Genomic DNA, 7,488 nt, shown 5'->3' on the forward strand with positions numbered 1-7,488 from the left:
AAAAAAAAAAAAAGAAGAGGAAAAAGAAAAAGAAAAGAAAAGAAAAAGAAGTCGCCAAGCGGAAAGTGAATTACCTCAAATTTTGTTAAGGGAAGTGTTGGTATTACATCAGTGATTACAGCAATAATAATGCCACAAGTATGAGCATATTGCCAAGAAAGAGCTATGATTTGAATCATGTGAGTTTCTCTTTTAATGTTCTTTTCACTAAGTATTTTCCCAGTTTGATTTAATTTTCCATATCCAGTTCTTTCTTAACCCTCACCCTGTGGCCTATCATTACAACCTTAATAAAGACCTTTTGATCTTTGATTTTGGTGTTGACTACATTAGTGGAGAGGATTTCTGAAAATTTGACTTATGGGGTGAAGTTTTAAGAGAATTCTTCTGATTTTGGTTGTTCTACTTTTATCTGAGTTTGCAGGTGGTTTGAGGTTAAATTGACTATATCACACACACACTCAAGGTCTTAGCTTTAGGTTGAAGTAAACGCCTAACTCTTGCTTGACAAATTGCAAAATTTTTGATTGATTTTCTTGCTATCTTTGATGTTAAAAGAGTAAGATACTAGAGATGAAATCTAAATTCATAAAAGCTTGGTGAGTGATGATACTTCTCTTTGGGGTCGAGTTGATATTGCCTAAACTATCATTTGTTTTTCTTTTTGTTTGAGGACAAACAAAGTTGTAAGTTTGGGGGTATTTGATGGCTTGCAAAATTTCATATTGCAGATTTTACAAGTTCGCTCGAGCAGAGGCTTTTGGCCGCTCGAGCGAATTCAGGCAGATTCAAACGCTCGACTGCCGCTCGACAGGGAGCTCGAGCAGGTTGCTGAAAAACGAAGATCGCTCGAGCGGAGACATTGGCCGCTCGAGCGAAATCAGGCAGAGTTGAACGCTCGATGTGCGCTCGATAGGACACTCGAGCGAAATCAGGCAGATTCGAATGCTCGACGCGCGCTCGACACCCCGCTCGAGCGAACATCGTATTTTGACAGATTTTAGGTTTTCCGCCGTGGGACCATATAAAAGGCCATTCTTCACTCTAGAGCCGCGAGTTTTGACTGGAGAACACTTCTTGGGAGAGAAAAACATAGCTAGAGGGATTCAAATCATTTGTTTTGAAGATGGAATTCCAATTTATTGCACGTACGTTGGATTCATACACGAGCACTGACGGGAGAAAAGCGTTGAATCGTTCCCTTGAGCTTTTGACGACCAGTTAAGGCTGCAAGGAGGATTTTTCAGTGTTTATTTTCTTCTTCCCATCTTCTCAGAACAATTATGGTGAATTCGTTTATGTTGAATTCAATTTCTAGCATGAGCTAAATTTTCTTCTTTCTAGGAAAACGATGTAACCTATTTCCGAACTATGCTTGTTTGTCCATGCTAATTTAATGCAATTCTCTCTTTGTTTATCTGATTTATTCTGAATTTAATGCTTCTAATTAACTGGCCATTGATTAGATGATTATTAATCTTGTGATTTGCTATCGAAAGAGGGAGTCATAGGGTAGATCTTGGATATTTCAGCATAGGTAAGTATAGAGATCGAAAGACTTGTATGAACCTATGTAGTGATTAAATCATTGGTCTTATTGCGTTCTTGATTATTGAATTTGCATACTCTTGTGTGATTTGATAAATTAGAATCGCTTCCAATTGACTATCGAAAGAGGCTTTTGGATGAATTAGAGATTTGCTAATAAATAAAAGAGAGTTAAATTAAATTAGCTGGATGAGAAAAGCATAGTGACGAATTAGGTGAAATCGATTTCCTAGAAGTTTTCTTCCCTATTGAATTTGATCTTCAAACATCAGTTTTATTTTCTTTGCTTATTTCTCTTTGAGTTGATCTAGTTTTATTTGCAACTACAAAAACCTTAGCGATTCCTCTAGATAAAATTGAGATTAGTATAATTTTGGTATTTGGCAAGAGTAAGGTACCAATCCCTGAGGACGATACTCTTCTTATTACTTTACTATAAAACTACGATACTGTGCACTTGCAGTTTTGCACCGGTCATTAATCATCTAACCTTTTCTTTAGAAAACTTGCATACATAAACATTTAAACCGTACTTTCATGTATAAACATTTAAACAATACTTTTATGCATAACAGTTAAGAGTTTAGTCATGCCTTTATGCACATACTTACTTCATACTTTCATGCGTACGTTTAAATCATACTTTCATGCATACATATATATCATACTTTCATGCATACGTTTAAATCATACCTTCATACATACATTTACATCATACTTTCATGCATATTTTTAAATCATACTTTCATACATACATTTACATAATACTTTCATACATATTTTTACTTTCATCTTTCACTTTCATTTGGCTAGTACACACTATTACGCCCCGTGTGTTAGGATTAGCAGTCTTTTGGACCTGATTCTGCCTATGGCCGTGGGTTAGGAATCCCTTTTCGTCAGGGTGCAGTACTAGGTGCACTACCAGTACTACTAACCCGGCATTGCAATCTGTCCATTTCTTTGGTACCATCATTCATTTATCAGTCATGGCATTTACGTAGTTTCATATATTAAAACATTTATTTCCTTTCAGTCCTTTCTTTCTTCCATTCAGTCCTTTACTTTTAGTCCTTTTCATTTAACAGTACATTCATGGAAAAACGTCATTTAAAAAAATGTGCTTAAACATCATTTTTCATGTAGTTATGTATTTTTATACCTTAACATTCTTTTCAATTCTTTGCAATTAAACATTTTCATTAGCTTTTCTTAGTTCGATGCATATGCATTTATTTTTGAAAAAGAGTATTTCATGTCATGCTACGTATAAAAAAGACGTTAATACTTTGAGAAAGCATGTATGAAAATCTCATGACTTAGCATTTACGTGCATGCATCACCTTATACACATACAAACAATTATAATCGATAGGGTGCTTAACAGGGGCTACCAAGAAAGGCTTGTACATAATATATACCTTTGCAATTTATTTACAAGAACATTTGAAGAGAGAGAGAGACATTCTTTCATAAGAGAGCTTTGTGTGTAAGAAGTATGGTCATAGCTACTTACCTCTATGCTCATCGATACTTCCAATCGTCAATATAAGTCCTATTCCAATAAATAACATAAGCGTGTTAATACTTATCCAATATTTCTTTAGCCCTCCTTTTAAAAGAGAAAGCCACGATATTAAAATTTAACGTCATTTCTACCATTAATGTTATCTTAATTAACTAACCTCTCGTCTAACATTTACAATAATAATATAAGAAAATACTTAACCTAGTTAACACATATTATTTAGTTAAGCATAAAATAGAAATAACTAGAATAGCCCATTAAGTAATTCAAATCCTTAACATCAAAATTTATAATTAAATCATTTAATACCCATTTTTAAAACAAGTTTATAGGATTGCATGTAGCCAAAATAATCTAACACTTCTAGCCTCCTAAGAAAGAAAATATAACACTACTTTCAAAATAAACTCTCTACACAAATACTCATACCAAATTTATTCCAAGAATCATTTAAGATTTTAAATAAGTTCATTTGTTAAAAACCCTATTTTATTTCAAATATACATAAAAGCACAACACCAACACAATCTCCTTATAGATTTGGTTACTCAAAACATTCCATAAATATTTATATATATATGAAAGTCACCACAATAAAACAGCCCATACATATTCAGTCACTCAAAACAAGGCATATATATGTATATACGAAACACAACATCAAAACATAAGCTAAACAATTTAGTTAGCTTCCAAAATCACATTAAAATCAAAAGAGTTAAAATAGAATTTTTACCTTAAGCTCCTAGATTCTTTCATGAGGTAAAGTGGAGGTACAAAACTTGAAGAAAATGAGAGGAGTTTGATTTCTTGAAGAGGAGAAGAAAAGAAGGAAGTGACGTTGGCTTTGGAGGAAGAAGAGAAGAAAAGATTTCCTTCCTTATTGAAGTAGCCGATGGTTTGGAAGGGAAATAAAGACTTGGGCTATTTAATTAAACTTACCTCATAAGCTATAAGGTAGTCGACAGAAAGGGGAAGATAATTCACTTTAAGACTTAGTCAAAACTTATCTCATAAGCATAAAGAAGAACCAATCAAATTTAAGAAGGAAAGTTAGTCTTGGTCAAAGCTTGTCTCACAAGATTGGAAGGTAGACCAACGATTTAAGATGATTTAAAGGCTCAAGCTACTTTTAGGCCAGTTTGGATAGTGGATTGCGTTGAAATGAAAGTTTAAAATATTTATTAATATTATTATTATTTTAGGATTTGAAAAAGTTGAATTGGAATTTTAAAAAATCGAATTGTTTATCATATCTTGTGTTGGAAGTTGGAAAAGTTGTAATGATTAGATGAGATGAGTTGAGTTGAGTTGGGTTGGCTAACCAAACACAGCCTTAAGGCCTCGTTTGGATGTTGAGATAAGATGAGAAATTTGTGAATAGTAGTGAAATAGTTTTTGAATAGTAGTGAAATAATTTGTGAATATTAGTGAAATTGTTTGAGTTAAGATGTTTTATGAGATTTTGAAAAAAAAAAGTTGAATAAAAATATTGTAAAGGTAAAATATTATTAAAATACAATTTTGGTTTTGAGATTGAAAAAGCTGAATTATTTTTTACGATTTTGTTTGGAAGCTTGGGAAAGTTCTAATGATTAAATAATGATTAGATCAAAGGTTGAAGATTTGAAATTGAAAAGTGTTTATGTCTGTAGTGTTTGGATGTTGATATGAGATTAGATGAGATGAGATCGGAAGAGATAGATCATATGAGAGCATCTTGCAATCCAAATAGGGCCTAATATACTATTTTGACAAAACACCATCTAACCAATATCTCGTGAGTTTCTTCTAGGGCATGTTTCAATGTGACATTTCAAATTTTTTGTTCCACATTTACTCGCTGCCAAGTATGCAACACCACACATCTTGCACTTAGCCCGTGGCTTGACATCATCTTTATCAGAATTAGGAATCATCTCAAAGAAACCCCACACATTTGAGGTTTTCGTCTGCTTCACTCTACTTTTCCCAGGTTGCAAACTAATTGAGACATCTTACAATGAATTCAATTCAATCAAATCATCTAATAATTTGTTTAAAAAAATTAAACACGGGAGTTAGTCTAACAACAATTATAGTAGTTCCTAATAGCAACTATAACACAGGAATCAAAAAATAGCCTATTGTACTACTAGTCTAGCAACAATTTACATATAAACACAAAAGCAAGAGTAGCAACTTGTAACACCCCATCCTCTAAAGCTGAACCCGATACTATACTAACCTTAAAACATACATACTTTGCACCAGGTATAAAAGATACTATAAATAAAGTTCTCACTAAATATTTTAATAAAATAAACCAAACAAAATAAACATCTTGTTCAATAGCACTTATTTAAAATATAATAGTATTATAGTATGTGCGTAGTGGAAACGAAAATCATTAGTAGTAAATTAAAAATCAAAATCATCTCTCTAAGCCTCAAGCCTCATCGCCAATGTCAACATCCTGGACAACATCCTCGCTTGCAACATCCTCAAAACCTACCTCACCTGGCGTGGAAAAACATTTAAAATAGTTAAAATGAGTCAAATACTCAGTAAGAACTATATCATGCAGTAAACATAATATAAGCATAAGGTTTTCATTTAAAAACCATTGTTCTTTAAGGAAACTTACATTTTAAGCTAAAATAAAACATTAACCTCAAAGTGTTAAGAAATATTTTTTTACCTGAAACTCAAAGCATAAACATTTATTTCCTTATCCTCAATCATTAATCATTTGTTACCTTCACCTCATTTTTAGTGGCCATTTGCATGTTGTTAACCCCCATATGGTACAATTGGCGACCATTGAGATCAATTGTTCTAGCTATAGCTAGCATAATAGAATCGAACCTCGGGAACGGATCATCACTAGGTGACCACCAGTGATGCATTCCAATGTTGCCATCTGTCCCAACCTTATGGTATTATCCTCATCCTCATATGGTCATTCATTAGCCTCATCAAACATATGTAGTCATTCAAATTATTTTCTTTACATTAACCTTGTCTTACCTTTCATTCTTTAAAATAAATAGCCATGCAATATAGTATTTAGTCACACAACTGTCATGTTGTGATGCCCCCAAACTCTGCTTGGGATTTGATGGAGCTTGAAGTATTGGGACATGCAACACATGGTCACATACCCCCATTCATGACAGTTAAGAATGCATTCGTAGCAAATAATTTTTTTTTTTATCAATACACAATGTCCTAGAATGCTAATTCCAAAACATAAACAATTATCCATTAATATTCACGTATCAAAAGTAATATCATACTCTAAAAAGTTTGTAATCAAAACAACATAGTAATAGAGATAGATCTCCATAGTTACAGACATAATATTAAGCTAAACTAAACACCAAGTCATTCACGAAGCTTTGCTATTAGCTCTACAATAGTATCCAGGAACTAGAGGATCAACTCCAAAATATCTCTGGGGCTCTTTCTCGGCCTACTTAGCCTCATCCAAATAGTCGTGCGTTGATCCTTTGCTCCCTGACACATTGTCTACCATTTCGGTAGAAATTGTAGTTGGAACTATCACAGTGCGGTCTACAAAATCTCTACAAGTAAAGCCCCTAAACTACTAATAATATAAATAAGCATGCATGATAGTAACGTGACATGTATGCTTGATGAACATGAACTTGCTTATACATGACATGACTTAGAAACATCATAACTTGATATAAACATGACATGACTTGGAAACATAATAACTTCACATGAACATGGCAAACTTGCTTTCATGAACATGAGACATCCATACATGTACATGTTTGATTACTTGAAAATGGATGCTCCATGACTCCCCATAGACCATGTGCTCCTACTGGTACTGCATCACATCACATGTCCTTACACCAACTATGAGTATGTCATTCATGAAGACCTTACTTGTAGGTAAATCCTTCACTTGTACTTGTAGCATGTTTCGTCACCCAACAGTGTTTGGTGCCTGACTTCACTCCAGGAACCAGTTACTATCCCATTCAAAATCTATTGATGGTACTTTGTCGACCCAAGAGATTTCACTCCATTTAAAATACTCCAGAATGGATGGGAGAGTTCCACTATGATAATCTTTCATCATAGTACTTGGGGTCGTGATAAAATGAAAAGATTCATGCTTGACTTAGAAATATTTTCTTGACCTACTTGTATGCTTATGACATGACATTTATTGTATGTAATAGAGATTCATGTAACAGGTTTAAAATCACATGGCATGGCCTGTTACAAAAAAATTAATTAAGCATAAAGTAAAACATGAATATAAATAAAGCACCTTACCATCTTACACACTTAAAAATACAATAAGTTAGAAGTTAACTTACAGAATGTCGCGTGTAACATAAGTGTAGCGTAACCTAAAATGAGATATGTTCTAAGAATAACACAAAATATCA

Source organism: Carya illinoinensis, chromosome 15 (assembly GCF_018687715.1).
Source record: "Carya illinoinensis cultivar Pawnee chromosome 15, C.illinoinensisPawnee_v1, whole genome shotgun sequence".
NCBI classification, from domain to species: domain Eukaryota; kingdom Viridiplantae; phylum Streptophyta; class Magnoliopsida; order Fagales; family Juglandaceae; genus Carya; species Carya illinoinensis.